General features: G+C 37.8%; 1 pseudogene; it reads left to right on the top strand.

The window, feature by feature from the left end:
* The first annotated feature begins 474 nt into the window (after positions 1–474).
* The window catches only part of LOC114047237, a 117,221-nt pseudogene continuing 105,441 nt past the window's right edge, over positions 475–12,254 (top strand).

The following is a 12,254-nucleotide window of genomic DNA, read 5'->3' as shown; positions in this document are numbered from 1 at the left end:
TTAATGCATTCATTGATTTTGCCATTAAAAATCAGAACAATTATTTTAGAGATAAATGCCTTGCCTTTGAAGCTCAGAAAGCATCTAATCCAATCCCTTCTTTTTACAGATAAGGAAATTGAGACCCAAAAGTTAAGTGACTTGCCCAAGGTCATATTAGTAAGCAGCAGAGGCAAAATTTAAAGCCAAGTCTTCTGATTCCAGAGCCAGGGCTCCTTAAATTTAATGCTCTTTTTATCATATTATACTGTATCTCAGGGTCCAGGACGGGTTGGACAGAGATGGAGACAGTGAATAAGATTAGACTAAATTTCTACTTTCCTTTTTCATTCAGTCATGAATACAAGTTAGTTTACTTATTTTTTATGGTACACTTTTTTTTTCTAAAAGTAGGAGTTGGAGTAAACAGAAATGAGCTAATTTTACCTTCCAATGGTTCTCTCAACCATCCTTTTCTGTGCTGCAGTTGTAGCCATGAGTATGCTCAGGCTTCACAAGAGTCTTGTCTCCAGTGTCCTGTGATGTGGAAAGAAGGAGATGTGACTTGAACCCAAAGAGACCAATGAAATCACCAAAACCATCAAATGATCTAGAAGCTGATGAAAGATGGACTGATCATTATCTGGCCTGTGCTTGTCCATTCTCGTGTTTGATACTGGAAACACACTCTAGCTCGCTGGAAGGGCAGGAACATGGGCATTGGTATGAGAAAGGGCCCAGCCAACAGTCATGTGCCTGAGGAAGTGATCTCAATAAGGAGAATGGGGGTTCTACATTAACTATTCTACAGATTTTGGGAATCCTTAAAGTTTGACCACTACACATGCCACAGCCTGTACTTGAAGGTGAAGGGAAATATATTCAGGAATAAGTGGATCTTCATGAAACACATTCATAAAATGAAGGCAGACAAGGCCTGTGAGAAATTCTTGGCTGACTGGGTCCAGTGGAAAATCATCAAGATTCTATCCAAAGAGGAAGAAGAGATAAGTAATGATTCTACCCCCTCTTTTCTGCATGTAGGGAGGTGTATATGTAGCACAAAGCTCCTTCAATAAAACCTATCAAGCTATAAAAAAGTTAAAAAAAAACCCAAAACAACAACTCTAAGCCACCCCCTACTCCTGTAATATTTTTCACTTAATTGGATTTTGGCAAAAAGGAGGGTTTAGTGTAATATTATTGGTAGCAATAATGAGCAATAATAATTAGGTAGGGGCAGGGTAAGAGTGGAAGAAGGGAAGTCTTTAAGTAGATAAATCAAAACTGATAATGTCACATTTTCCCAATGTGCCTATAAATTTGCCTCAGCATTCATAAACATTAATACTAACTTATGTAAAGAAAAAGGGGAGTGAAAAAAAAGAAGAGGAGTTCAGAGAATTATACTGAGTGGAAATACATTCACCATCATAATTACAAAGCCTCAGGTGACTCATATTCAAGTTATGAGTTTTAATAAATAATCACTGCATCGATATATAGTGGTTCCATCAACCAGATGATCTAAGAGGAAGGCATTGTCACTAGACATATGAAGTTGGCCACTGGAGAATTACAGTCAAGTTGCCAGGAGGGAGGCAAGGCCTATTCCCCTGACATCCTTTTCCTCCCAAATTGGGGTAGAACTTGAAGGTAGAGAATAACTATAGAAAATGAATTTTAAAAGTCAAACACTGAATTGAGAGTCAGAAAACACGAATTTTAGCCTCAGCTCTGTCATTAACTTGTTAAGTGAGTTTATGATAACAGGAGTTTGATGTATGCCCACACCACCTAAAATGGCGACGGTGACTGGGCCACCACTTTAGGTGGCCTAAGTATGTGCCAAATCCCTGTGTTACACTTGGAAAAGTCACTTTGCACTTCTGGACCTATTTCTTTATGCTTAAAATGACTAGATTATAAAAATCTTAAGAATAAGTCTAATGTTTTACTGATTTTTCTTTCTTCCCTAGGACTTTGTTGAATGATGGAATAGATGGATGAAAGGAAGGAATTGGAATACATTGTTCTAACTAACTTTCTATTTTAAGGTCCCTTCCAGCTCTAATATTCTATATTCTAAAGTCCTTTCCAGCTCTAATATTCTATATTTTAAGGTCCCTTCAAGCTATAACTTTCTATGTCCTAACATAAAATCTTCTAAGGTTCCTTATGGAACTAACATTCTTGATTTGATGAAAATAAAGCCACCCTAATGAACAGGTTAAAATGAATGCTTCAGTCTTGCAGTGCTGTAAACAGTATAGAGAGTCCAGTTCCTGGAGTTCAAAAATTACTTTTCTGCAGGCCCTCTGGAATTGCTTATTTAGGAAGGTGAAAAGGTGAAGAGTGACTCTAGATAGTCTACTTGGGGAAGTCTGAAAGGAAAAGACGAATACTTATTTGCTATCATTTCAAATTGGAAGCTGACTGTAGATATGCCTGTGGGTGGGATGCTCAGAAATGGGAAATGGTGAGTGATGTGGTAAAGGCAATAACTTTTTCCTGTAACCTGGTCAAGTGACAATAGGAAGATCACAAGGTGAGTTAGCTCTCTCCCCTCCCCATGCCCAGATAATAATTTCAAGTCAGTATGAGCTAGCTTGATTCATTTTGGGCAACGCTCAAGAAGCAAATGTTTGAACGGAAGAAATAACAGTTGAATAACTAGGTACATGTAAATTATATACAGAATAGATGGAAGGCTATGCTCTATGACTGTAATTGTTAACCTGGGCAATATCTGTGTCATGATCACTCATCATGCTTATAATTAAGTAACTTTTGTGTAGTTATGATAACCAACTCCATAGTGTGTAGCTATGTGCCTTACTCTTGCTATAGAAAAACATCATGGGACAAGGAAAGATGATGACAGTGTGCCATTGGCTATTGCCCCTCAACAGAAGACCTAAGGTAGGCAGCAGCAGCAAACATAATAGCAAAAACAGACAATTTCATACTACTCGCCATAGTCTTTTTTAAAAATTAGATTTTTTTCAGACCTGCCTTCTCTCCCTCCCACATCCTCCCACCTCCATTCAGAAAGCAAGAAAAACAAAACCCCTGTTACAAGCATGTATACTCAAGCAACATAAATTCCTGCATTGACCATGTTAAAAAAACAATAACAACAACAAATCATGTCTCAATTTGTACTCAGAGTCCATCACTTTATGCATAGTCTTTTAATGAATGTATTTCAGAAATTTTTGTTCAGCGTCACTAAGTGATTCCAATGTAGGCAGTGTGGTAAGTGGAAAGAAAACTAGGAATCTGGAGATTCGAGTTTTGCCTCTATCTTTATCATCACTAGGATGGAAAATAATAGCTTGCATTTCTATGGAACCTTGTTTGCAAAGCACTTTGCTCATGCTAACTTTAAGGGTTAGGTAATAAAATTCCCTCACTTTACAGATGAGGAAACTGAGGTGAAGTGACCTGACCCTAGGAGCAGAAGGACCTAGTAAGTGTTAGGGCTGGGGTTTGGCCTTTCCATTCCTCTATGCCATGTCCTGATTCATCCAGATACCTTGGTAAGGAAATGAAGTGGTTGGATTAGTTATTCATGGAATTATAGATGTAAAATTTTCTTTAAGCCCCATACATGTCACTTATGAGCCATATGATCTTGGGCATATCATTTTACTTTCTCCCTCAGTCTCCATTTTCTTATCTCTAAAATGAACATAATAACCCCTGCCCAGACTGCCTCAGGAGTTTGTTGTGAGATACCATAGCTAAGACCCATTCTTAAAGCATGTAGGTACATATAAACATGAGCCCCTCCAACAGAGAAATGATATATATTTTATCATTCGGAGGGACCCTGATGATAGCTTTGGATCATTTAGTCTAGATGAGAGAACCAAGGCACAGAACTGAGGCACAGAAAGGGTAAATAACTTGTCCCAAGGTCACATGATCGATGAGCAGCAAAGCCAAGACATCATCTTTGGGACTCAAATTCAGTGGCCATTTTCCCTCCACCATGCTGCCTCTTCAGGTCTTGGCTTTTTTAGCTGAGATTGTTTCTGGTGCTAAGAAGTTTCCTAGCTAATGAGGCAAAACATTTCATTGTTATCAATATTTCACTAGTGATCATCTTCTTTTATTTTCTCCAGAGACAAGAATGAAAAGTAGCTGGGTTTTCCGGCTGTAATTCCATCATAACTGTGGTCGATACTTTTGGATTAAACAAGAATGAGGGGTGGGATGTAGGATGGCCTTTGTGATGAGGATATTGGCGTAAGGATTCCTGTACATATTTGGTTGGATAAATCTCAGTTGATGGCTGTTGTGTTCTATTAGCTATAGCTACTCTGAAGGCTGAATCGCCTTCTGTCCCCTTTCCCCACCTGCAATAAGTTACCATGGACTATGTCCACCCACATCGTACTCATTGCTCAAACCATTTAATTCATTGTTAATGAATTCATTGATTTTGCTATTAAAAATCACAACAGTTATTTTAGAGATAAATGTCTTGCATTTGCAAGTTATTAAATGTGCCAGTTCTGGGACAGAGGCTTTTGGCATTTTTTGGGTTGAGCCACATTGACTGACCGAGAATTAGGAGACCTGGGTTCCAGTCCTGGTTCAACAATTAACTTATTGTGTGAATCATTTGACTTTTCTGACCCCAAGTTTCCCTATCTGTAAAATGAATAGAAGAGTGTTGGATTATTTAGCAGGAGATTTTGGAAGGTTCTCTCAACTGAACAAATAAATCCCCCCACCGACAACAATAACAACAACAAAAGAACAACCTCTCACCCTTCCCCAGTTTGCTCTTTGATGCCAGAATTCTTTTTATGGGGAACAAAGCTTTCCATTTCGCTATTGTAAAGAAGGTTTAAAAAGAGAAAAACTCCTAGGAAGAAGAACCTGACTCAAATTCACACTACGGTGTAAATGACTAATAATAAATTCTATTCACTCTGGAGAAGGTATGGAGAATGCATAGAAAATAAGGGCTGAGTGCACCACAGACAAACTAGATTATTTTCTCAATTTTGCTACCCATAAGCCAACCCTAGGCATCTGTGATCTACTTCTTATAGAGGAAACTACCCTTTCCTCTAAACTCACATTGTCAACTAGTGCAGCAGACAGTGAGATGAAATTATGTGCTCTCTTATGGCATGAAGGTATGCTTGGATGCCCAAACCAAAGTCTGTGTTTTGAAGCTGGTGCTATTCAATATCAGGAGTGTTAGCAGCCCATGTACTTACACCAGACGGCCAATGAATATTGATGTTGGGGCAGGAAAAACTCTGCATATTCATCCCCATCTCCTTTATCACTTATTCTATAACAGCTGTTTAATTAATTGCTTGAACAACTTCCTAATACATCTTATTTACATACAAAATTGCAGAATAATGGTTTGCCTTACAGTTGAGGAAAAATTAATGTCCACTGCCCACACGTAGAAATGTTTACTCAAGAGGAAATAAAGTTTGGGTCCACTGGGGATATTTTGCCCTAGTTTCCATTTCTACCATCTTGACCCCAATGGATTCTGTCAATAAAATTCCAACAAGCATCACAAGGAGTGCTTAGAATGACAGAATTCATATCATCTCTCTGTTGGAGGAGCTCACATTTCTATGGAACTCTACATTTTCAGGATGCTTCCTACCTATGATTTCGCTTCTCACAACAGCCACAGGTAGGCAAAGCAATAGTTATCATATCATTGTACGGATGAAGAAATTGAAATTGGGAGAGGAGACAAAATGACTTGCCCAAGGTCACATGGCTAGTAAGTGGTAGAACTGGACCCCCAAGCCAGGTCTCCTAACTCCAAGCCCTAGGCTCTTTACTTTTTGTTGCTCTACTAAATTCAGACTAACTGGAGTCCTCCCATTATGGTCCTCATGGATCAGGTTTACTCCCTGGTGTAATTGGGTGGCTTTAAAATGACAAGAGGTAGAGTCTATTAAAAATCTAATAAAATAGCAGGGTTATTCAGAAACCTATGAAATTTTAGAATAGAGGAAATACCTGGAGATCAGATAATCTCCATCCTTGGCCTTTCTAGAGTGCTGTGTGACCTTGGCTAAGTCATTTCTGCTCTTGGTACCTCAGGAACTCTCTCTTAGTAGAAGTTCACATTTCCACATAACTTCAACATTTATAAAGTGTTTTTCCCACAACATCCCTGTTATGTAGGTAAGGTAAATGTTCTTATTCTCATTTCACAGAAGAGAGCACTGAGGCTCAGAGATGGAATTATTTGCCCAATATCAGATATCTAGTGAGAGTGAAGTGAAATCTCCCTGAGTGAGGAGGTTATGGGGCATTCCCAAACAATGGACATAATCTACCTCGATAACTCCCAGTCCTTTCCCAGAGCAGTCTATGAAAATTGTCTTCTCTGAGACGGAAAACTTCAGGAACTACAGGAAAGAAAATAGAACCATAAATCTTGAGGTGGAAGGAAACTTAGATGCCACTAACTCAAATTTTCTCTTTTTAAAGATGAGGAAATAGAGGCACAGAGAAGTTAAAGTGACTTCCTCAGTGTTATACAGCTATCAAGTTGAGTCAGAGGCAAAATTTGGACCTAGTTCTTCCTGACTCCAAGTCTAGTGTCTTTTGAACTGCTAGTCAAAGGTATCATCAGATCATAGATCTAGAGTTAAAAGGTACTGTGTAGAAGGCACCTAATCTAATACCCTCATTTTATTTTACTTTTCAAAATAGAATTACTTATTTGTTTTAAACTTGCTTTTCTTTTTAAATTTTGAGTTCCAAATTCTCTCCCTCTCTCCCACTTTTCCCTAACCCTCTGATAAGGCAAACAAATGATATCAATTATACATATGAAATCATACAAGATTCCATATTAGCCATACCCCAAAAACTCCCCAAAAATAAGGAATGCAAAAAAATTATAATTCAATTTACACACGGAGTTCATCAGTTCTCTCTCTGAAAGTGGGCAGCATTTTTTTTTTTCATCATGAGTCCTTTAGAATTGTCTTGGATCATTGTATTGATCAGAGTAGCCAAGTTTTTCATAGCTGATCATCATTACAACATTGCTACGTACAATGATCTGGTTCTTCTCACTTCACTTTTCACCAGTTCATATATGTCTTGCCATGTTTTTTTGAAACCATCTCTCTCATCATTTCTTAAAGCACAATAGTACTCCATTACAATCATATGCCACAGCTTGTTATGGCATTTTCCAATTGATAAGCATCCCCTCAATTTCCAATTCTTTGCCACCACAAAAAGAGATGTTATAAATATTTTTGTACATATAGATCCTCTTCCTTTTTATTTGATCTCTTTGGGATTCAGATCTAGTAGTGACATTGCCGGATGGAAGGGTATGCATAGTTTTATAGCCCTTTGGGTATAGTTTCAAATTGTTCTCCAGAATGTTTGGACTAGTTCACAACTCCAGCAAAAGTTTATTGGTGTACCTATTTTCCCTCATTCCCTCCAGCATTTGTCATTTTTGATAGGTATGAGGTAGTATCTTAGACTTGTTTTAATTTGCATTTCTCTAATGAGTAGTGATTTAGAGTATTTTCTCATATAATTATAGATAGCTTTGATTTCTTCTTCTTAAAATTGCCTGTTCTTATTCTTTGACTACTTATCAATTGGGGAATGACTCTTATTTTTATAAATTTGACTCTGTTTCCTATACATTTGAGAAAATTAATCTTTTATCAGGGAAACTTGTTGCAATTGTTTTGATATTACTTCATTGTTGATAGTACCGTTTAGCAAATTGTATCTTTTATTTTATTTTTTTTTGGTGAGGCAATAGGGGTTAAGTGACTTGCCCAAGGTCACATAGCTAGTAAGTGTCAAGTGTCTGAGGTTGGATTTGAACTCAGGTGTTCCTGACTCCAAGGCCGGAGCTTTATCTACTGCACCTCCTAGCTGCCCCTTGCAAATTGTATCTTTTAGCAAATTATCTCTTTTAATTAGGCCTCTTTTTTCTTTTGCTTTGTCTGAGATCAGGATTGCTACCCCTGTGCTTTTTAAAAAAAAATCAGCTAAGGCATAATAGATGCTGCTTCAGGCATTTATTTTAACTCTGGATGTGTGTTTCTGTTTCAAGTGTGTGTCTTGTAAATAACATATTTTTGGATTCTGGTTTCTAATCCATTCTGCTATCTGCTTTCATTTTGTGGGTGAGCTCATCCTATTCACATTCACAGTTACAATTATTAACTATGTATTTCCCTCCATTACATTTTCTTATGTTTATCCTTGTCTCTCTTTTTTTATCCTCTCCTCAAAAGTGTTTGGTTTCTGACCACTGCCTCTCTTAATCCATCCTCCCTTTTATCATCCCCTTTTCCTCAATACCTCTTATCTCCTTCCCTTCCTATTTCCCTATTGGGCAAGATAGGTTTCTATACCTAACTGAGTCAGTATAAATATTTTTCCCTCTTTGAACCAACTTGATGAGAGTGAGATTCAAACATTGCCTGCCACTCCCAATTTCCCTCTTTACTATAAAAGCTTTTCTTTCCATGCCTCTTTTATATGAGAAAAAAATTTCCCCATCTACCTCTCCCTTACTACTTCTCCCAGAGTATCCATCTTTCTCACCCCTTCATTTTTCTGAGATAATCCCAATACAGACTCATACTCATGCCCTCTACCTATATAGACTTATTTCAACTGCTCTAATAATGATAAAGTTCTTATGAGGTACATGTATCATTTTCCCATATAGGGATGTAAATAGTTTGACTTTATTGAATCTCTTATGATTACTCTTTCAGGTTTACCTTTTTATGCTTCTCTTGAGTCTTTTGTTTCATTGTCAAATTTTCTATCTAGCTCTGGTCTTCTCATCAAGAATGCTTGAAAGTTCTTTATTTCATTAAATATCTATCCCCCCAAAAGATTACACTCAGATTTGCTGAGTAGCTTATTCTTAGTTGTAATCATAGCTCCTTCACCTTCCAGAATATTATAAGTTCCTCTCTCCTTTAACATGGAAGCTTCTAAATCTTGGGTGTTGCTGACTGTGGTTTCATGATATTTGAATTATTTCTTTCTAGATGCTTCCAATATATTTTCCTTTACCTGGGAGCTCTAGAATTTGGGTATAATTTTCCTGGGAGTTTTCATTTTGGAATTTCTTTCAGAGATGGATTCTTTCAATTTCTATTTTACCCTCTGGTTCCAAGATGTAGAGGCAGTTTTCCTTTATAATTTCTTGAAATATGATTTCTAGGGATTTTTTTTATCATGCCTTTCAGGTAGTCTAATAATTCTTAGATTATATGTCATTGATCTATTTTACAGATCAATTGTTTTTGCAATGAGATATTTCACATTTTCTTCTAATTTTCATTCTTTTGACTTTGATTGTTTCTTGATGTCTCATGAAGTCATTAGCTTCCACTTGCTCAGTTCTAATGTTTAAGGAATTATTTTCTTCAGTGAATTTTTGTAGCTCTTTTTCCATTTGGTCAATTCTGCTTTTTAAGGAGGCCTTTTCTTTAGTGAATTGTTTGTGCCAATTTAACCATTAGGGTTTTTTAAAGTGTTAAATTCTTCAGTATTTTTTGTGCCTCTTTTACCAAGCTGTTGATTCTTTTTTTCATAATTTTCTTGCATCACTCTCATTTCTTTTCACAGTTTCCCCAATCACTCTTATCTCTTTCTTTAACTCTTCTAGGAATTCTTTTTGGGGTTGGATCCAATTAGCATTTTCTTTGAAGCTTTGCTTATTGCTGTTTTCACATTGTTGTCTCCTTCTGAGTTTATATCTTGTTCTTCCATACCACCATTCCCTGACACCACCAGCTTTTTTATGGTCAAGTTCTTTTTTTGGTGTTTGCTTATTTTTCCAGTCTAATTCTTGACTTTGAACAAACTTTAAAGTTTGACTCTGCCCAACTGGGAGTGGGGGGGCAGTGTCCCAAATTTCAGGATTTTTTTGTGCTGCTATTTTTAGAGTTAGTTCTAGGGGTATGCAAGTTTTAAGTGCTTTCAAGGTGAAGTGATCTGGGGAGGGATGGGGTTACCACTTTCCTGCTCTGCATTCTGTACTTTACCCAGGAAAAGCTCCTGATACCTTGCAGCCATTAGTGTTAGTGCTCCTCTTGGCCTTGGAACTACAACCATGGCCCCTGCTAACTTGTGACCAATTAGAAGCGCTCCTCTCTGCCCTGGAACTGTGACCCAAAACTGGCATGGACAATGGAGTTGCCGGTCAGTTCCAACTACACTCAGTGTCAGCAAAGGGTTGCCTGTAATCTCTTTCTATCCAATTGTCCAACCCCCTTTACTATCTCTGGGTTGAGAGCTCCTGAAGCTGCTGCTGTTGTTTGTGTTGCCCAATCCTCTCATTTTAAATACTGAAGAAAATGAGGTTGAGAAATTAAATGATTTGCCAAAGTTATACAGGTCATAAGTGGCAGAGCTGAGATTTGAACTCTCATCTCTTAGATCTAAACCCATGTCCTTTCTTGAATATGACTTACTTATAGGAAAGTATGTAGAAGATTGGGAATTTTCAGATATATGTGGGTTATTGGACTTTAAGAAAACTTATAAGAAGCATTAAAAAGTCACGTCAGAAGTTCAAGTTGCTCTGAATCATCTGCTGATCAGCCCATATTTTTCAGTGTTGGATCCATGTTGTGGAAGCTAGTGGATTTCCATGGCAGAGAAAGATAAGGAAAAGATTGTCCTCATCTGTGTGATTGGATTCTATCAGTTTGAGAGCTACCAGTTTGATGTCTCTCAAGGCAAACTACTTAAAGTATTAGATAAGTTAGAATCTACAAGTTCAAAGTTGTTAATGGACAAGTGCCAATCATGTAGACCACCTGTCAAATATGTAGATCACAGAGTATCTCAGCAGGAAATGAGTGTTGACTCCTGGTAGATAGAAATCCTTGTTATTGAGCTACAGTTGGAGAATTTTCAAGAGCTAAAAATTCTTCTAAGATTTGGTGGTTATTGTTAGAAATCTGGGAAAAACTATGCCATCATCACTAATTCCATTAATGTTTTCACTTGTAAACTGAGAAGACCTGGAAACAGAAGGGCGAAAAGGGGCAATCTGGTCTGAACCCTCTTGGCACCATTTAAAGATTACAGGGGTAAGAAATGTGAGGGGGCCTTCAAGGACTTGGTCAACTCCTTCACAAAAAAAGTTAGTTTTCCATATCCAAGTGATTCCTTCATATTAAACACTGATGCCAGCCTAAGGACCATGGATCAGTTATATGCTAGGAGAGTTATGAACACCCAAAGCCAATTACATTTTCCAGGAGAGAACTTACTGAAGTTGAAATCATTATCCCATACACAAATTGATGTTCTTGGCTTTGGAGTACACCATATCTGAATAGCCATGAGATTCTGTGTATGTGTATGCGTATATGTACTGAGCTCATTTTCAACTTTGGATAGATAACAATCCCCTGATAGATTTTTCAGAAGCAGTAAGTTGGATGCTGCCTACAAGAGATGAATAACAGCAATATTCTACTGTGAGTTCAGTATTGTCAACCAGGGAAGACTAATGTGGGGGAAGATATGCAGGGATGGGGAACCTTTGGCCTTGAGGCCACATGTGACCTTCTAGGTCCTTGGGGGCAACCTTTTGACTGTGTCCAAATTTTACAAAATAAATCCTTTTATTATGGAGATTTATTCTGTGAAGTTTGGATTCAGTCAAAGGACTGCACTTGAGGACCTAGAGGGCCACATGTGGCCTCACAATTGCAGATTCCCCAACCCTGCAACCATAGCCCATATGTATTTGAAGCCATGGTAATACTCATAGAAATGGCTAATGAGGTGCTTGTTATACATGGAGCTGGGCCACTAACATATGACAGTATATAAAAAGTCTGAGATTTCTGGTGTAGAGTGTGGCAACAGGAAACATGAATTTTGTTGTATTGAACTGCCTTGGATGGTGGAAGAAGTAGCTCCATGATAAAGCTCAACATTAATTGATATAGTCAGGACATTGGAGATCAGTGTATGTATAGGAAATCAAGTTGTTCCCCAGAGAGCTGTTATTGTTGTTTGTCCTTTGTTTTTGAAGAGAACCAATGGCACCTCAAGGTGATGGTTTGACTTGTGTGTGAATTGGATTCAAATGAGGCAAAGATGCACAAAGTTGTCAGCCTTATTCTCTCTTTTAGAGTGAACAAAGTCCAGTGACAAGACAAAAGTCAAGCAATGGCTTGGGATGCAGCAAATGATCTTGGAATCTTGGATGTCTGACCCAGCTCTAAGCTCTCTATAGTGCTGCT

Source organism: Vombatus ursinus, unplaced genomic scaffold (genome assembly GCF_900497805.2).
Source record: "Vombatus ursinus unplaced genomic scaffold, bare-nosed wombat genome assembly UNPS02014786.1, whole genome shotgun sequence".
In the NCBI taxonomy this organism is placed as follows: domain Eukaryota; kingdom Metazoa; phylum Chordata; class Mammalia; order Diprotodontia; family Vombatidae; genus Vombatus; species Vombatus ursinus.
This window is presented reverse-complemented; position numbering and strand designations above follow the sequence as displayed.